General features: G+C 38.0%; 1 protein-coding gene and 1 pseudogene across 1 annotated transcript in view; one reads left to right on the plus strand and one right to left on the minus strand.

Moving 5' to 3' along the window:
* The window catches only part of LRP6 (LDL receptor related protein 6), a 174,443-nt gene that overhangs the window by 117,505 nt on the left and 37,356 nt on the right, over positions 1-19,582 (minus strand). The window lies entirely within an intron of this gene.
* Positions 121-1,256, plus strand: LOC122224255 (annotated as a pseudogene).

Here is a 19,582-nt window from a genome sequence, read left to right on the forward strand (position 1 = left end):
ACTAATACGGCCCAAGAAAGCTCCCCTGTCTCTTCTACTTTGTGAGGTTTCAGTGAAAAACAGCCATCTAGAAAGCAGGCCCTCAGCAGACACCAAATCTGCCAGCACCTTGATCTTGGATCTTCCAACCTCCAGAACTGAGGGAAATAAATTTCTGCTATTTTTAAGTCACCAGTAATGGTATTTTGTTATAGAAGCCTGAACAGACTAATACAAGTTTTCTTTAACATAGTGTTTCTTAGACTGTGCTCCCTCCTCCACACATATACACACACACTAATGATGATGACGATGCCACCATCACCACCACCAGGATGAAATACCAAAAGCATAAATTTTCAATCCCAGCAGCATTTGGGAATGACTTACTTCAGAAACTCTTAAAAATATCAGGAAAAGAAAAAAAGAAACTCTTAAAAATATCAATAACTTCGGCTCTTCCATCAGAGATTCTGATTAAATTGGTCTGGGTTGGGACCCAAGCATCAATATTGTCTAAAAGCACCTTGACCTTTCACCCAACACAGCATTCCATCATAGCACAATGTCAGGCCCCAACAGGGACCTGGGCATGCCGATGGAGGCAGGCACAAAAGGCAAGGATGATGGCTTCTGGGAAGCAGAACATGCTGCCATCAACTCCATGATGGACCAGATCAACTCCTGTCTGGACCACTTAGGAGGAGAAAAATGACCCCCTCCATGCCTGCCTCCAGAAGCTGCTTGAGTCCACCCAGCAGATATGCCTTGCATTCCAGCAGCAGCTCAGGAAGGTCCCTAACAATGCCAGTTCCTAGGCTCTGGGAGCCACCAACCAGCTACAACCCTGCCTCCCTGGGTTATGTTCTGGCCTGGGCACTCACCACCTGGGTTAGATACCTTCTCATGGGCTGGCCTGCGAGTCCCCTGGTGAGTCTGCCTGCCTGGGCCATCCTTCTGGTACTCCCCTTGGCATGCCTGGGCCAGCCCCCACCACCCAAGCATCCTCTCCTGGGGTCAGGTGTGGACTTGCAAACCACCCACCTTGCCTGTCTGCCTAATTCCAGAGCACTCCCCACTCTGCCCAGGCCTTGAGCATCCACATTAAATACTCTCCAGCAAAAAATAAATAACAATAAAAGATCCTCAAGGAATTCTAATTCACTTAGGGCTCAAAACTAGTGAAGAAGAATCCGACTTTCTGAAGCATCTGTTTGTCCTTAGCACTCTGTTCTTTTACAGTGGTGTTAATGTATTTAACTCACTAACCAGTTGGCCCTAAATATTAGTTAATAATTAGCTCTTAAAGCTATGGAAGATCATATTAGGAAGCAAAGCACCAAATAAATTACTTCCCACACAACAGTCTTCCATATTTTCCTCAAAAATTTTATAACTTGAGAAGTAGAATTTTTAGATTTCACAATTACTGCTTAAATTTTACTGAGTATAAATATCCAAAGATCTGTGAAGATAAAAATAGACTGTCAACAGAGTGGCCAAAATGAAGAAATCAGGAGACTATAGATGCTGGAGAGGATGTGGAGAAACAGGAACCCTCTTGCACTGTTGGTGGGAATGCAAATTGGTGCAGCCGCTCTGGAAAGCAGTGTGGAGGTTCCTCAGAAAATTAAAAATAGACCTACCCTATGACCCAGCAATAGCACTGCTAGGAATTTATCCAAGGGATACAGGAGTACTGATGCATAGGGGCACTTGTACCCCAATGTTTATAGCAGCACTCTCAACAATAGCCAAATTATGGAAAGAGCCTAAATGTCCATCAACTGATGAATGGATAAAGAAATTGTGGTTTATATACACAATGGAATACTACGTGGCAATGAGAAAAAATGAAATATGGCCTTTTGTAGCAACGATGGAACTGGAGAGTGTGATGCTAAGTGAAATAAGCCATACAGAGAAAGACAGATACCATATGGTTTCACTCTTATGTGGATCCTGAGAAACCAGAAACCCATGGGGGAGGGGAAGGGAAAAAAAAAAAAAAAAAAGAGGTTAGAGTGGGAGAGAGCCAAAGCATAAGAGACTGTTAAAAACTGAGAACAAACTGAGGGTTGATGGGGGGTGGGAGGGAGGGAAGGGTGGGTGATGGGTACTGAGGAGGGCACCTATTGGGATGAGCACTGGGTGTTGTATGGAAACCAATTTGACAGTAAATTTCATATATTAAAAAATAAAAAATAGGGGCGCCTGGGTGGCGCAGTCGGTTAAGCGTCCGACTTCAGCCAGGTCACGATCTCGCGGTCTGTGAGTTCGAGCCCCGCGTCAGGCTCTGGACTGATGGCTCGGAGCCTGGAGCCTGTTTCCAATTCTGTGTGTCTCCCTCTCTCTCTGCCCCTCCCCCGTTCATGCTCTGTCTCTCTCTGTCCCAAAAATAAATAAAAAACGTTGAAAAAAAAATTAAAAAAATAAAAAATAAAAAATAAAAAAAATAGACTGTCAAACTTCTATTACAAATTTTCAAGCTTTTAGTATCCAATTCTTTACTATATAAATATTTAGTGGTAACCCTCAGTGATGTTTTAGTTTGCTTCTTCACTCAATATATTATACACACCAGAGTCTCATTTTACTTATAAGATATGAACAAATGAATATAATTAAATATCCTTTAAATGCTTGTATTCTCAGTTTAGAAAATTCTGCAAAAGTGGTAAAAGAGGCATTATGTTAACTTACCTACAAATTTTCATAAAAATATACACAATATAAATAGTGCAGTCACTTTGACACTGTATTACTTTGACACTGGGTGACTTACATCAACCATTAGCTATTCTTAATAAAGTGTGAAAAGATCACAAAACTAATGCTTTCTTGTTGTTGTTGTTTTTATTTTAGAGAGAGACAAACAGCGAGCACACGCGCGAGAGAGGGGCAAAGGGAGAGAGGTACACAGTCCCAACTAGGCTCCATGCTCAGCTCAGAGCCCAACACATGGCTCAATCCCATAACACAACCTGGGACACAACCTGAACCAAAATCAGGAATCAGACACTTAACTGACTGAACCACTCTGGTGCCCCACAAAACTAATGTTTTTTAAAATAATCATAAATTTTTTGTTTTGTCCTTCAAGTAGGTCCAGTCAAATAGGAGAAGTCATCGTGGCTTTAAGAAAACTGCATTACTCGAAACCAATTAATAATGCTGAGATTTCACCTGGGAAAACTGGTATACTTCCAAATGTTTAAACACTCCTGAAAATAAAAAGCCATCACTTTTTACTCTTTTTCAAATCCACATAAATCAACAGAGAAAAGTCTGCAATCTTAATCAGACACCCACAGTAGACCTACTGTTTGTGGGGGGGAAAGGGGGGAGCATTAAGATTCTTCGACAAAACTATAGACTCCATTTTTTTCTGAGACTCCAAAACTCAGAATGAAATAGTAGCTAGAAAATCTCCAGTCTTCTGATAATGGTGCTAATTTTAGAGCTACCTGGATACTAACTAGGACCAAAAAGCAAGAATTAGTTACTTCCAACTTCACCCTGGAATCAAACAAGTCAAAGAAAAAACTTCAAGGTAATCACAGAAAAAAACAAAAGAGAAACAGTCATTTAATACTCACTTTTTAAAACATCAGAAACACGTATTTTAAATAGGATGACTTCACAACGATTTAGTTACCAGAAGAATATAAAGCAACAGGTAAGATATTAATTTGCTATTAAGTTCTATATAAATACTACTTAAAAAAACCGAAGAGTACATTTCAGTAGGCATTTAAAAAAAATTTTTTTTAATGTTTTATTTATTTTTGAGACAGAGAGAGACAGAGCATGAACAGGGGAGGGTCAGAGAGAGAGGGAGACACAGAATCTGAAGCAGGCTCCAGGCTCTGAGCTGTCAGCACAGAGCCCGATGTGGGGCTTGAACTCATGGACCATGAGATCATGACCTGAGCCAAAGTCGGACGCTTAACCGACTGAGCCACCCAGGCGCCCCTCAGTAGGCATTTCAATAGGCATTCATTAATCTACCAGAGATGGAAAGCAGGTAGAAAAGAAGAAGGACAAAATCATTTGAAAGCTACAAAATAAACTTTTTCCTTAAATTGAAATAACTGACAAAAAGAAAATGGGACCAGACTAGGAATTAATTTCTAATCTAACTCTCAAAATTTATCAAATTGAAAATCTAGTGTATATTTTTAAAACTCACGGTGGAGAGGGGGGTTCTCTTTAGAGTCTCACACTACTTCACAACCCCAAAAACAATTAAAGAATTAAGTATGATGTATGGTGCAAGCAAGGAGGCAACCAGTATGGACAGCAATCTGTACTGGTAATATTCTATTGATTAGCTTGTATATATAGTAGGCATACCATAATTATTATGTTATTCTTTTTACCTCAATTTTAAAAATAATGTCTTGTGGGCTGGAAACAATGCAGGAGAACTTAAACTCATGATAATGACATATATAAGACAAAGGGATAATAAGCAGAGATAAAGTATACTAAGGATTTCATAAGTATACATGTCAAAAAAATCCTAGAATTTTAAGAATTCTCAAAAAAATAAAATTTTTAAAATTCTCAAAAGACTGCAAATTTGCAGATGGAAGAAACTGAATGACAAAATATAATCGATATGAAAGACAAGAAGAGAAAAGAAATGGGCAGAACAAATAGAAAACTCAAAATAAAATGTCAGCTATGAATCCAAATACATGAGCAACCACAATAAGCACAAGTTGTAAAAGGACTTTAAAAAGCTTCAGTAGATGGTGCCTGGGTGGCTCAGTCAGACTTCAGCTCAGGCCATGGTCTCACGGCTCATGAATTCGAGTCCCACATCAGGCTCTGTGCTGACAGTCCAGAGCCTGGAGACTGCTTTGGATTCTGTGGTCTCCCTCTCTCTCTGTCCCTGACCCCACACTTGTGTTCTGTCTCTCTCAAAAATAAATAAAAGCATTTTTAAAAAAATTTTTTTAAAAAGCTTCAGTAGAAGACAAACTTTAACAATGGATTTAAAATCAACCCAAAAACTGCAACTATATGCTACTTAAAAAAGAAACATCTAGAAAATATAAACACACAAAAAGTAAAAAGATGGAACACTATATAAATGAGGCAAAAACTTACCTGAGAAAAGTGGATATGGCAAGCAATACCTAACAAAACTCTGGGGCAAACTGCATTAGCAGCAACTAAGTCAATAAATAATGGTATAAGCACATTAGGAAGAAAAGTCTTTATCTTACCTCTATTTCAAAACACTGCTTCAATGCACATAAAGCAAAATAGGCATATCTATAGAAAGAAACTGTCAAATTAATCACCAAGCGAAATATTTTTAACACACTTCTCTCAGCAATAAATCAGAGACTTAAAAATCAGGAATCAGAAGATTTCAACAGAACAAATTTGATTGAATGGACACATCTAGAACACTGCACTCAAAAAACACAGAATATACAATCTTCTTAAGCACACATAGAATAAATTTTTTAGTAAGCTCTACACCCAACATAGAGCTCAAACTCACAACCTCAAGACCAAGAGTCATGTCCCACATGGAATTTTTTTTAAGTTTACTTATTTGAGAGAGAAGGAGAGACAGAGAATGGGAGCACGTGTGCTTGGGGGAGGGGCATAGAGAGAAGGATAGAGAAATCTCAACTGGCTAACCACTGTCAGTGCAGAATCCTACACAGGCTCGATCCCAAGAACTGTGAGATCATGACCTGAGCCAATGCTCAGATGCTCAAATGACGGAGCGACCCAGGCGCCCCAATATTTTCTAGATATAACCACACACTGGACCATAATGCAAACCTTAAGTACAGGACTACCATACATGCCACACAGTAATTGTAATTAATTAACCTAGAAAGATTAACTAGGAAAAATCCATATCTGTTTCGAAATTAAGAATCACATTTCTAAAAAAAACACAGTTCAAAGAAACCTCAATGGAAATTGTAAATTTCCGTTATTAGATTACTGCATTATTACTAAATATTAGATGCAAATAATGAAACTTTGAGGTACAGGTAAAAATAGTACTAAGGATGTTTAAATTATAAAAGCTAAAAGGACAAGAAGAGCTAATCCAAAGAAAGTATAAGAAAAATAAAGGGAGAAGAAATCCCTAAAGTAAAAAAATAAAATAAAAAAGTACCACAGATTTTCCAAAAGTATAGGAACAACATGAGCTTACAAAACTACATCAAGTCAAGTTTTTAGAAACCTGAATAAGCTACAACTATTAATAAAATCAAGAGAGTAAATTCATGTTTTCCAGGTGGGAGAAAAAGGGAGGGAGAACATAGCCCATACATCTACTGGTAAATTCTCTAAAATTTTCAAAGACCAAATAATTCTAATCTTAAGACAAAAATTATTGCAATGTACTGGAAAAGAAAACATTCCAGAATAGCAGAATAAACAGTTTTCTCAAGTACATACAGAATATTCACAAGAATATGGGCTATGCAACAAAGAATTGAAATCATACATGGTATGTTCTCTGGCCACAAGAAAATTAGAGTAGAATATATAAGGAAAGATATCTACAAAATCCTAAAAATTTGGAAATTAACCAATACACTTCTAAACACATAACTGCAGTAGATGATTAACCTTTTCCTTACAGAGGGCTGGCCTTTGCCCTCAACCAGTGTAAGGTAATCTCTAAACCCTTGAATTGTCTTTACTAAGAGTGCCTTTTTGTTGATCTGAGGCCATAAGCCACCTCAGATAATCTAGGCTAACAATGTGTAGGGGCTTTGGGCCACTCAGTGTAAGCCCAACCTCTGGGGGGGCTAGAGACTATAGCCAACAAAGCAGGAAGTCATCATGTCTACATGACCAAACCCTAATAAAACACACACCAAGTCTCATCTGACTTCCCTATTTGGCATCACTCTACATGTTGGCACACATTGCTGGGAGAAGTAAGCGCTGTCCACACACCTAACACTACTGGGAGAAGACAACTGAAGGTCTGCACTTGGAACTCTCCTGGACCCTGTCCTATGCACCTCTTTCCCTGGCTGATTTTTACTTGTACTAAAATAAACCATAACCAGCATATAACAACTTTCAGTGAATTCTGGAAGTCCTAGTGAATTACTGAACCTACAGGTAGTCATGACAACCTTCAATCTGCAACTGGGTCAAAAGTGCGAGTGGTTTTAGGGAAGGGGGGATAAGCAAAATAGGTGACACGGATTAAGAGTTATAAACTTACGGTTATGAATAAGTCACAGGCATGAAAAGTCCAGCATAAGGAATATAAACAATAATACTGTAATAACTTTTTATGTTGACAGATGGTAACTACACTTATCACAGTGAGCATTTCATAATGTGTATGTAATTGTTGAATCACTATGCTGTACATTTGAAACTAATATAATGTTTTATGTCAACCATACTTTAATTAAAAAAAATAAGATCAGCTAAATTTAAAGGCTTTAGAAGGGTGCCTGGGTGGCTCAGTCAGTTTCAGCTTGGGTCATGATCTCACAGTTCACGGGATTAAGTCCCTCATCAGTCTCTGTGCTTGTCAGAAACTTAAGATTCTCTCTCCTATCTCTCTGCCCTTCCCCCACTCACACACATACACACCCAGGCTCTCTCTTAGGCTCTCAAAACAAATAAATACATAAATAAATAAACAAACATTAAAAATAAATAAAAGCTTTGGAAAGAACTGTACTTTTAAATAAATGGAATGTTATTTTTTTTAATTCTGTCTAAAAAGCCTAGTAGTTTATGTTTTACTAGCCATACCCTGACTTATATGCCAACCCAGGTAGAGCCTAGGTTGGTGACTTTACCCAGGGATTAACCAGCCCTGAGAATGGGGGCCATGTGCTCCCTAGACTGGGAAACACCACCCTCCAATAGAAGCAGCATATGGCAAAACTCAGAATCCACTGTATTTATACTTAAAACCTTCCTTCCATATCTCTAGAATGATGCTTGCAAACAACCTATGAAAGTGCCATATTCTTTGAATTCCGCAAAGCGGCTCTGAATAATAAAGCTGATTTGACAGTGTTTAAAACATACACACACAAATACACATACAAGATACCACTGCATACATGTAAGAATGGCTTAAAGGAAACTGACAATATCAGGTACTAGTGAGGATGCAAAGCAACTGGAACTCTCATACACGGCTAGTGGAAATGAAAAATGGCACAGCCACTTTGGCAAATTTTCAGTTTCTTATAAAGTTAATTATAGTTACCACAGAACACAGCAATCTGACTCCTAGGTATTTACCCAAGAGTAATGAAAGAGAAATAAAAACTTAGGCTCATACATAATACGAATAGTTAAAGCAGCTTTATTTGTGACTGCCAAAACTAGAAACAACCCAAATATTCTTGAACTAATTAGTGGATAAACAAACTGTAAAGCATCCATACAATCTTACTCAGCCACAACAACAAAAACTACTGATACACACAGCAACACAGATAAATCTCAAATGCATTATTCAGCCTCAAAGAAGCCAATCTCAAAGGCTACATACTGCATGATTCCATTTATATGACATTCTGGAATAGACAAAACTATAGGAACAGAAAACAAGTCAGTAACTGCAAGGAGCTGAGAGTGGGGGGCAAGAAGTACAAAAACACACAAGGAAATTTTGGGGGGGGTAGAACACTTCCATATCTCAATTGTGGTGCTGGTATCGACAAAGATTCTCTGACTAACCTCTATCTAGGTTCCATTGAGTCCTTTCTCAGCTAGGCCTCAACCTTGGCCTACAAAGACTTGAACAGGATACTAACATAGCTTCTAATAGCTCAAGGCTGCATCCCTAAGATGACCCTAGTCCCTCATAAAGTGCCTGCCTGAGAAAACTCACTGCTGCCAAAAGAATTTACTGTTTGTTCCAGCCAACACCTGAACATAGGGCCCCTGTCTGCCAGTCTCTGTGGGAGGGCAGGAGCCTTGGATAAGTGCCAGTTAACCAACCCAGATGGTTTCACACAGACCAATTTCCCCTTCCAGTTTTTTGGTAATTTATCACTCCCCTGACTCTACTGAACCCTTGCTCACCCCCTCCCTACTCCTTCATTCTCCCTTTAAAACACTGAGTTACCCATGTACAAATCAAAGTAGAATTCCATTTACACTGCACTCTATTCCACACTGCAATAATATATTACTGATTAAAATCTGAAGTTACCCTTTTAACTAGGGTCCAGCTTTGTTCATCTTTGACAACACAGAATTGTATGCATTTGTCAAAATTTGCAATATCATATACTAAAAAAAAGGTACATTTTACTTTATGTAAAATTATACCTCAATTACAATAAGCAAAAAAATGAAAGCAACAAGTTTCTGAACCATCAGCTTCTGAACCATAATTCACTTCATTAATTATGTCAGAGAAAAATCATATGATCTGAAATGCAGAAAAGCTACAAACAAACACCAATTCTAGAATTTTTGCTTGTATCAACAACTGAATGCATACATCCTTTTTCTCTAAAGCAAAAATGGCAAACTATGACGAGGGTTTCAAATCTAGCCCATGCTTTGTTTTTGTATGGCCCTATGAGCTAAGAATGGTTTTTACATTTTTAAAGGTTGTTAAAAAAAAAAAAGAAAGAAAAAAAGAAAAAGAAAAAAGAACATGCAACAGAGACTATATGTGGCCCACAAAGACTAAAATGTTTACACTCTGAATGTTTCTAGAAAACTTGGACCACCCTTTGCTCTAAAGCCTTACAACTCAAAATATAGACCATGTAGCAACAGCCTCAGAAAATCTCAAGCTCCATCCGAAAGTACTAAATCAGAACATGCATTGTAACAGAGTAAAACCAAAGTATTACCTTTCCATAGAGATGGGTCTTTGGAATATCAGAATATACACAGTAAATATATAATAACGTAAGTAGTATATACAACTCTAGAAAACAGCAATATTTCTAGTATAAAACTACATCAAACCAGATAAAGCATCAATTAAATCTCAGTGATATTGTGACTGTATGTATTTTCCCAACTCAAAATTATAGTTGATACAATGCAACACTAAGATAAAATATTTTAAATCATTCTCCCAGAAAATGTGGTAATAAGCATGCATAATAAAAAATTACAAAGATGCTCCAAGGTTTCTAAGAAATATCTCCCTAATTATTTCACTCAAGCCCTTCATTTCATCAAAAGAAAAAATAGGACTTGAATTTTCCCAAGACTTTATATGGCATACTACAGTCATTTATCTCAGCCTCAGAATGACTTGAAAATGGTCATTCTACAAGTCTTGCCACAAACTGTTTAACTGAAAATTAGGTACAAGTATTAGCGACACTGAAACTCTGTTGCTGTGTTTCCTCCTGGGAATGAATGAAAGAGAGAGAGAAGAAAGAAGCATACCACATATATTTAACAGTACTTTAAATAAAATTACAAATAGTGCAAAATGCAATCATTACTCTACAATTATGGGTTATGTATTTGTTTGTATCAATACAAAGCTCCCTCATATCCAAAGTCATTCAACAATATGATTGCTAATACACAGGTTTGGATTTAGGACTCTCCCACATTCTTTCTGTGAGGTCTAACAAATCCTACAATGCTTTTGAAAGCCAATGTTGAAAATATTAACTATAATATACTTTTCTACTAGTTCTACCTTAAATATAAAAAACTGTGCATTAATTCCAGGGCTGAGATTTTTTACGTTTGATTGCTTTGAGGTTAATGAACTAAACCGACTTAAAATGTACGCTGTGTATTAAGTTAAACATGAACTCATACTGAGGTCTTCAATTCTAATTCACTACCGCAAGGATCATCCTTCCCCTTGTTTATTTGTACCTTCCTATCCCAAGTAAGAAACTTGGTTCCTACCTCGTATGATCTATTTTACTTAACTGCTTAATTCTAGCATGCAATCACAGCTATGGGAAGCAACACTGACAACTGGAGTGCACTGCTTATGTGCAGTTCCTTTCGCCCTTAGTCTTTCAGGTTCCATGCATTTCCAAAGTTAATTAAGTCAGCACCTTTCCTCCCCAACTCTGTCAGTGAGATTCTTTCATAATTTCTAACAGAATTAGAATCTTCTGTCTCAATCTGCAATCTACCTAAGGTCTTCCAACCTTCTAAATGATTTTTTTAAATTTGCATACATTAAGGTTCACTTTCTGAGTTAAAGTTCTATGGGTTTTGACAAATGCACAGTGTGCTTTTTTATGATGCTTCTCATCTTTTATAAACATAAAACATCTTACAATTTTACCACTCATTCTACAGGCAAACACACACATTTCCAAAGTCATCTTCAATTCTACTAAACAGGATACAGAGTTTTCATGTTTGTAGTCTTATCTCCATGCACATACCACTCTTTCCACAATCTCTGAGGAGACTCATTTCAGAAAACTTTGCTTTCAGATTACTAACAGTTGTCTGCTCATGATTAGGCTTAAAAGAAAAATTGTTACAGTATATAAGAAAACAGATTTCATCTTATTTTACAACTAAGTTTTGAGAGTTTTACTCACACCTCTATCATTAATAAATTAATGAAAGCATATAAAGACAGTTATGAACTCATTTTGCTGATTTCACTTCCACTTTGGTCCTCCCATATACAAACTGATACGAGGCAGATTTGCTTATCTCAGTCTCACTGTAAAGATTTTTACACAAAGTCAGTCTAGTCTAAACAGTATCTGCTTACTATAGATTAAGTTTATTTTAATAAATAACAATATTATTAAATCCAATACCAATGATTCAGGGAATTTGACTGAGAATATAAGTAAGATTCAACAGCACATAGGTTCTAGCCCCTAAAGCCTGCCCCAAACCAGATAAAGACCTCTGAATATTCCTAGAACTCATCTATCAAAACTAAAATTCCAGACTATACTGTGTAAGATCCTCTTGGTTAATAAATATCATATTATTATTTTCCCATGAGTCATGTATTCATATTTTCAATGCAAAAAAAAAAAAAAACAACAAAGCTCTAACTTCCAACTTAAGTCCAGTGTGAAAGTAGCTCAGAAGTCATCACTCCATTCTAATGACCAGCAAAAACCTGAACAAACTGAAAAATCAACAATTCTTAGATCCATCAGAGAGGCAGGGTCACATAGCAAATTGGTGCCCTCAAAACTGGAGAAAAGCAAATCCAGAATATCACAACTTACAAGAGCAGAAACCCATAAACAGAAACCTCCAGGAGAATCAGTAGTAGGGTAGGAAACCTAAACTGTATTTGACTTGTAAGAGCCTTAGCTTAGACAAATCTGAAAGTTAAAATTTCTAAAGGGAGTCAGTCACGAGGGGGCCCTCACACTTCGGAAAGTTTTACCTCCAGGAACTCTACCAGGGCCTCACAGTGAAGATCAAAGAAATATCACCTCATGCTCCCAGCAGGAGGAAGGATAAACTAACCAACACATTGTATTCTTCTTAGCAAGGCTTGCCCTAGAGGGACACAAATTTACCAGAGCCTAAACTATTGGGGTTTTATCAGAGCCTAACCCACCTAAGGGAAGGGAATTACCCAACTCCAGCATCCTGTAGCCACCTTGACCCACCTAATGAGGAAAAAAACTAAGAAGCATTTGTCAAGCTCACAGCTCAGGAGCACAGGCTCACTAAAAAACTGGGCCCTCGCCTGGGTGGCTCAGTCAGTTGAGTGTCCAACTTTGGTTCAGGACATGATCTCATGGTTTGTGGGTTTGAGGCCTGCGTCAGGCTCTGTGCTGATAGCTCAGAGCCTGGAGCCTGCTAAGGATTCTTTGTCTCCCTCTCTTGCTGCTCCTCCCCTGCTCATGCTCTCTCTTGGTCTCAAAAATAAATACAACATTCAAAAAAAAAAAAAAAAACAGGACCCTAATCGCAATCCCTATCAAACTAACACCAACATTCTTCACAGAGCTAGAACAAATAATCCTAAAACTTATATGGAACCAGACCCCGAATAGCCAAAGCAATCTTGAAAAAGAAAACCAAAGTTGGAGGCATCACAATCCCAGACTTCAAGCTGTATTACAAAGCTGTAATCATCAAGACAATATGGTACTGGCATAAAAACAGACACTCAGATCAATGGAACAGAAGAGAGAACCCAGAATTGTACCCACAAATGTATGGCCAACTAATCTTTGACAAAGCAGGTAAGAATATCCAATGGAATAAAGACAGTCTCTTCAGCAAGTGGTGCTGGGAAAACTGGACAGTGACATGCAGAACAATGAACCTGGACCACTCTCTTAAACCATACAGAAAAATAAACTCAAAATGGATGAAAAGATCTAAACAAAAGACAAAAAGCCATCAATATCCTCGAGGAGAAAGCAGGCAAAAACCTCTTTGATCTTGGCCACAGCAACTTCTTACTCAACACGTCTCCAGAGGCAAGGGAAACAAAAGCAAAAATGAACTACTGGGACCTCATCAAAATAAAACGTTTCTGCACAGTGAAAGAAACAATCAGCAAAACTAAAAGGCAACCAATGGAATGGGAGAAGATATTTGCAAATGACATATCAGATAAAGGGTTAGTATCCAAAATCTATAAAGAACTTATCAAACTCAACACCCAGAAAACAAAGAATCCAATGAAGAAATGGGCAAAAGACACGAACAGACACGTCTCCAAAGAAGACATCCAGATGGCCAACTGACACAAGAAAAAATGCTCAACATCACTCATCATCAGGGAAATACAAATCAAAACCACAATGAGATACCACCTCACTCCTGTCAGAATGGCTAACATTAACAACTCAAACAACAACAGATGTTGGCGAGGATGAGGAGAAAGAGGATCTCTTTTGCACTGCTGGTGGGAGTGCAAACTGGGGCAGCCACTCTGGAAACCAGTATGGAGGTTCCTCAAAAAATTAAAAAGAGAACTACTCTATGACCCAGCAATTGCACTACTAGGTATTTATCCAAGGGATAATACACGTGTACGATTTTAAAGGGGCACATGTACCCCCAATTTATAGTAGCACTATCAACAATAGCCAAAGTATGATAAGAGCCCAAATGTCCATCGATGGATGAATGGATAAAGAAGATGTGGTATATATACACAACGGAGTATTACTTGGCAATCAAAAAGAATGAAATCTTGCCATTTGCAATTACGTGGATGGAACTAGAGGGTATTATGCTAGGCAAAATTAGTCAGAGAAAGACAAATATCAATGACTTCACTCATATGAGGAATTTAAGATACAAAACAGATGAACATAAGGGAAGGGAAGCAAAAATAATATAAAAACAGGGAGGGGACAAAACATCTCTCTTAAATATAGAGAACAGAGGGTTGCTGGAGGGACTGTGGGAGGGAGGATGGGCTAAATGGGTAAGGGGCATTAAGGAATTTACTCCTGAAATCATTGTTGCACTATATGCCAACTAACCTGGATGTAAACTTAAAAAAAAAACAAAACAACAAAACTTGGCCCCAGTGAAAGAATTATAGAATGCTTCTCCTCTCCCAAAACACATTACTCAACACATTACTGAAGGCCAATTTACTGCAATTCCTTTTACCTAGTATATTATAGCTGGCTTTCAACGAAAAATTATAAGGCATATTAAAAAGAAAATTACTTTGAAAAAACAAGGCAAGCAAGCATCAGAAACAGACTCAGATATGGCAGGCATGTTGGAATTATCAGACTACAAATTTAAACAATCATAATTAATATCCCAAGGACTCTAATGGAAAAGATAGGCAACATGTAAGAACAGATCGGTAATATGACCCAAGAGATGGAGGAAATTCTAAGAATCAAAAAAAAAAAAAAAAAAAAAAAAAAAAAAGATGGAGATCAAAAACACTGTAACAGAAATGAATGCCTTTAATGGAATCAATAGTAGACAGGACACAGCTAAGGAAAGAATCTGAGCTTACAGATATGTCCACAGAAACAGCCAAAGAGAAAAACGACTGGCGGGGGGGCGAGGGGGGGGGGGGTGCGGGTGTCAAAACAGAACAGAATATCCAAGGACCGGGGGACAACTACAAAAGATATAACATAAAGATACACATATGCATGATGAGAATACCAGAAGGAAAAGAAAAAGGAATATGTGAGGCAATAATGACTCATAATTTCTCCAAATTAATGTCAGACACCAAACCACAGATCCAAGAAGCTCACAGAACAGCAAAGCAGCATAAATACATTAAAAAAAAAAAACAAAAAAAAAAAACAAAAAACCTACACCTAAGCAAATCATATTTAAACCCCAGAAATTCAAAGACATAGAAAAAATCTTGGGAAAACAAAATCCAGAAGAAAAAAACACACCTCAGATACAGAGAAGCAAAGATAAGAATGACATCTAACTTTTCCTCAGAAACCATGCAAGCAAGAAAAGACTGGATTGAAATATTTGAAGTATTTAGAGAGGTGAAAGGTCCAGGGAAACCTACCAACCTAGAATTCTGTACCCTGCAAAATTATTATTCAAAAGTGAAAAAAGACTTTCTCAAACAAAACTTGAGGGAATTTTTGCCTGTAGACCTGCCTTGCAAGAAGTTCTGAAAAGAGAAGAAAATGATATAAATAAGAAACTCAGATCTACATTAAAGAAAGGAAGAGCATTAGAGAAGGAATAAATGAATAGAAAATAAAAGCTTTTATTACAGAAGGGAGGAATTAGAAATATTTTGTCCCAGCGGAGAGGGCAGGGGGTGGTGCTGGTGGCTCAGTCGGTTAGGCATCCAACTTTGGCCTAGGTTATGATCTTGCGGTTCTGGGTTTGAGCCCCACATCAGGCTCTGTGCTGGCAGCTCAGAGCCTGAAGCCTGCTTCAGTCTCTCTCTGTCCCTCCTCCATTCACGCTCTCAGTGTCTCTCTCAAAATAAGTAAATAAGCATTTTTTTTAAAAAGAAAGAACGAAAGAAAGATTTTGTCACACTCAATTTTGCTGTGAACCTAAAACTTCTCTTTAAAAAAGTCTACAAAATGGGGCACCTGGGTGGCTCGGTCAGTTAAACGTCTGACTTCAGCTCTGGTCATGATCTCACGGTTCGTGAGTTTGAGCCCCATGTCAGGCTCTGTGCTGACAGCTCAGAGCCTGGAGCCTGCTTCGGATTCTGGGTCTCCCTCTCTCTCTCTCTCTCAAAAACAAATAAACATTAAAAAAATTTTATAAGGGGCGCTTGGGTGGCTCAGTCGGTTGAACGTTCGGCTTCAGCTCAGGTCATTCGTGATCTCGTGGTTTGCGAGTTTGAGCCCCGCATCAGGCTCTGTGCTGACAGCTCGGAGCCTGGAGCCTGCTTCGGATTCTGTGTCTCCCTCTCTCTCTGCCCCTCCCTTGCTTGCACTCAGTCTCTATCTCTCTCAAAAATAAACATTAAAAAAATTTTTAATTTATTAAAAAAAAAATAAGTCTACAAAAAAACAGGTGGGATGTATTATGCTAAGTGAAATAAGTCAGTGAGAGAAAGACAAATATGATTTCACTCCTATGTGGAATTTAAGAAACACAACAGATGAACACAGGGGAAGGGAAGAAAAAATAAGATAAAAACAGAGAGGAAGGCAAACCATAAGAGACTCTTAAATACAGAGAACTGAGGGCTGCTGGGTTGGGAGGATGGGCTAAATGGGTGATGGGCATTAAAGAGGGCACTTACTTGTTCGGATGAGCACTGGGTGTTATATTTAAGTGATGAATCACTAAATTCTACTCCTGAAACATACAGTTAACTATATGTTAACTCACTTGATTTTAAATAAAAATTTAAAAATAAAAATAAATTTTAAAAAATGTGGAACACCTGGGTGGCTCAGTCAGTTCAGCATCTGACTCCTGGTTTTGACTCAGGTCATGATCTCACAGTTCATGAGTTCGAGCCCCACATCAGGCTCTGCGCTGGCGGTGTGGAGACTGCTTGGGATTCTCTCACTCTCCCTCTCTACCCCTCCCCTGCTCATGTGTACACACTCTCTTTCTCTCTCTCACTCTCTCAAAATAAGTAAACTTAAAAAAAAAAAAAAAAGACAAAGCCCTTTTGCTTCAGTTTGCTGTTCTATAAAGCTTAGTACTCATTTGTATTGGTCAGTAAGATTGGTACCAAACCTTCAATTGGTACCTTTTCCCAAAGGCAGATAATTATGTATCCACAGGAAAGAATAAGAAACAGAGCCTGAGGGGCGCCTGGGTGGCTCAGTCGGTTAAGCGTCCAACTTCGGCTCAGGTCACGATCTCGCGGTCCGCGAGTTCGAGCCCCGCGTCGGGCTCTGGGCTGATGGCTCAGAGCCTGAGCCTGCTTCTGATTCTGTGTTCCCCTCTCTCTCTGCCCCTCCCCCGTTCATGCTGTGTCTCTCTCTGTCTCAAAAATAAATAAACGTTAAAAAAAAAAAAATTAAAAAAAAAAAAAAAAAGAAACAGAGCCTGAAAGAAATTAATGTTATTCTTAAAATGCAACAAGTGGGTATCTCTAGTAACGGAATGACCTGACAGCAGAATGAGGCTCTGTGCTTGGGTCTTCTCCACAGCAGTCACATTGTATTTTTCCCTAGGCTTCAGGCTCAGAATCTGCTTTATGCAACTTTGTCCCTCTCCAAGGAGCACAGTAAAACGGCAACAGGTCCTAGAGAGTCAGGAGAGAAACATTTATGGCACTCAGGGATGCGTCAATGAAGCTGATCCAAAAGGAGTGGAAGCTATTGAGCCCTGCTCAGAGGACACTATAAAGGGATGTGATGTTGGAGAACTATGGCAGCTGATCACACGGATAGTTCCATTTTGTAAACCCAAACTCATCCATCATTCAGCATGAGGGGAAAAGAACAACCCTAACAGAGGAAAGAAAACATCTAATGGGATTTGTCCTCCAAAATCAGATAAAGTATCTCCTGTATCCAAAGTAGATACAGAAGACTTACTCTGTTAAACTGGGTTATGATTATCTGAGGACTTTATTTGAGCCAGGTGAGGAGACAAAGCTGAGTTACAGTAATGAATACCAATTTACATCCCTTAGTACAAGTGTAGTACAAGATAAGAGTACCATGCTCTGTTCTCAAATATGTATAATCCAGACATGGTACAAAGATACAATATCTCTATAAACTTAACAGACACCTAGGTATTAAAAGAAATTAAAGGTCCATTCTATGTATCAGAAAGACTATGTAAACTAGAAAAATCCCAAGTTTATAAAAGAGCTTTAAAAATTCTCAGTAAACTTTACCTTTAGAGTTTTTCACATTAATTTATTAAATACAGATAATTTAAAAACAAAATTGGATCCTTTAGGGACTTTTGTTTGTCATATTTCAAAATAATTCTGACTTCAAAATTTCCAGAAACAGCTAGGGTAGAGTTGCCAATAGAAAGCATCATGGGGGCAATGAATGTCAAATAAGTCATCAAGAGTTACATCTGCATTGGAAAGGTAAGTGAAGGCCATTTCCAGAACTAAATATACAGCATCTGGGCACCTGGGTGGCTCAGTCAGTTGAGAGACCAACTGTTGATTTTGGATCAGGTCATGATCCCAAGGCTGTAGGATCAAGTCCTGTGTCAGGCTCCACGCTGAGTGTGGAGCACCTGCTAAAAGCCTGAGTGTCAGTCACACTAAGGTGTCAGACTTCATAAAGAGCAATCTTTGGGTGCTGGTACTTTTAAGACAAAGTTAACCTTTAAAGGGGGTTGGGCACCAGCCAATAAGAGAAAGGTGTAAACTTTTTAAAGATCTATCAGTTAAATAAAAACAGACTGCAGCCAAATAGAGATTTTAGGATGCAGGGAAAAAAAGATTTCTGAGGAAAAAAATATTCTCTATATTCTCTGTTAGAATATGATTTAAATATTTTGTTATTAGAATGAGGAATATCTGACACTGAGGCTTGACACCTCCCTCTTAAACCACCTGCTTAAAAATAAGACTACAAGGTAAACTCCTTGACTACATCACTGTATCTTTCCAAAAATAATTGGGGTACACATATTAAAAAGTAGGTTTGGTTTAGCTTAGTTTTTTTGTTTGGGGAGTTAACCTAGCTTAGAAACTCTATGATTACCTGAATGTACTCAACAATAAAGTGTCTAAATTCAACTAGCTGTGTAATATATTCTGCAAAAGTTTTTTATCCGCATCATATTGAAAAGCCAATTTTAGTATCCTTAGGATGCAAGACTGTTTGATAAATGTTGCCTGTGGCTTCTCACAGGCCAGGCTACAGGCTCATATAGAAAAAATCTTCAGCAACAATTATTACTAACTCTCAATTATGTGGTCTATTTGGCCCCTAATTTATTTTGGCTTCAATGGGTTCTGTTTTGGCTTTGACTTAAGAGAAGATAAACATTCTTACTTGATACTGAAGAATTAAACATATACGGTTACAGCGCCAGTTTGCAATAGTATTCACATCTGCTATTCATCAAAAATCATGAACCAGTACCAGGCTGTTAAATGCTATTCACTAGTTTCCATACAAATGTAATTTTATTGTTGTATCTGGCCTGATATCCACTGCAATACTTTCTGGAAAATAAATTTTAAATGAAGTGAAGGGTTGAAGACAGGCTTTATTTTAATTAGGAAGTAATTACAGTAAGTAAAGAAACTGTTAAG

This window comes from Panthera leo, chromosome B4 (genome assembly GCF_018350215.1).
Source record: "Panthera leo isolate Ple1 chromosome B4, P.leo_Ple1_pat1.1, whole genome shotgun sequence".
Classification (NCBI taxonomy): domain Eukaryota; kingdom Metazoa; phylum Chordata; class Mammalia; order Carnivora; family Felidae; genus Panthera; species Panthera leo.